This window comes from Carassius auratus, chromosome 18 (genome assembly GCF_003368295.1).
Source record: "Carassius auratus strain Wakin chromosome 18, ASM336829v1, whole genome shotgun sequence".
NCBI lineage: Eukaryota > Metazoa > Chordata > Actinopteri > Cypriniformes > Cyprinidae > Carassius > Carassius auratus.
In genome coordinates, this window is record NC_039260.1 from 535,711 (window position 1) to 537,500 (window position 1,790).

Here is a 1,790-nt window from a genome sequence, read left to right on the forward strand (position 1 = left end):
GTGCCGATCTGAATCAACCGAGTCGCGAACAGGCTCCGAAGTGCCGATCTGAATCAACCGAGTCGCGAACAGGTTCCGAAGTGCCGATCTGAATCAACCGAGTCGCGAACAGGCTCCGAAGTGCCGATCTGAATCAACCGAGTCGCGAACAGGCTCCGAAGTGCCGATCTGAATCAACCGAGTCGCGAACAGGCTCCGAAGTGCCGATCTAAAATCAACCGAGTCGCGAACAGGCTCCGAATTGCCGATCTGAAAACTTCGAACAAAGAATGTAAAAAAAAAAGTGCCGATCTGAATCAACCGAGTCGCGAACAGGCTCCGAAGTGCCGATCTGAATCAACCGAGTCGCGAACAGGCTCCGAAGTGCCGATCTGAATCAACCGAGTCGCGAACAGGCTCCGAAGTGCCGATCTAAAATCAACCGAGTCGCGAACAGGCTCCGAAGTGCCGATCTGAATCAACCGAGTCGCGAACAGGCTCCGAAGTGCCGATCTGAATCAAAGGAGTCGCGAACAGGCTCCGAAGTGCCGATCTGAATCAACGGAGTCGCGAACAGGCTCCGAATTGCCGATCTGAAAACTTCGAACAAAGAATGTAAAAAAAAAACAACTCAATTTCTCTAACTCTATACTCTAATACCTCTACAAATCTATGAAAGACTCAGATCACGTGTCTAAAAATAAATCGCTATAGTAAAAGAGAAATAATAAGAGGAGTGAAGTTTCCTACCGTTCTGCTGTGTTTGGTCCTCACGCGCGTCTGACGCTCCGCGGCGCGTCTCCGCCCCTCACACGTGCGTTTACAGCGCTAAATTAATCATCTTTGCTAATTATTATACATTTACTTCATTGTCAGCTCCAGGTACTTCATTTATTATTGTTCAATGAACTGTTTGAAACAAAAAAGGTTGTATTTCAGTAATAATTCTAAATGATCAAAATAAAATAATAATGGTTTCTGTTTTAATATCCTTAAAATATAATCTATTTCTGTGATGTGCAGCTGCATTTTCAGCATCATTCCTTCAGTCTTCAGTGTCACATGATCTTTAGAAATCATGAAAATATGATGATTTATTATTAGAACTATTAATAGTTGTGCTACCAAATATTATTTTGGAATCTGTGATCTGTGAAAGTGTTTTAAAGTTTGTGGTTTTACAGAACATCACAGTTATATATGACATGATAATAAGGCCTGAAGTTAGGAAGAACATTTTAAGGAAAATATAATTATATTTTCATAATGATTTTTTCCTTCTCAAATCTTGTCTGTGGTGTAAAACACCTCTGGCCAAACGGGGTGCATCTCTTCCCCTCTTTGATAATTACTGTAGTTACCATGTTCTGAACATCACATCCTTTCTTTTGTCCCTAGATGTAATCTATATATATATATATATATATATATATATAGGTGGTTGAATAAAAATATTTGGACATTATTTATAAAAATTACTTCAAGTTAGCACCAGCAAGCTTGTTAGCTAGACATTTAGCATCAGCTACAATATTTACTTATTTTCAGTACTGTTATGAATAAACATTCATGTCTGTCTAACGTTACTCGTCTAGTTAATCCAAACAATATACATATGTATAACGTTACTGTTAATACACAATATAAAAACAGATGGTAGCATTTTAATAAAACTGTTAATATTACGGGAGCGGGGAATTTGGACATGCATGAGCTATTTTATTTAATCTGTGTTAGTTTAAGGTTATTTAATTAAATTTTTTAACCTAAAACACAGAGACGCTGATTGATGTGTCTGCGTTTGCACTGGA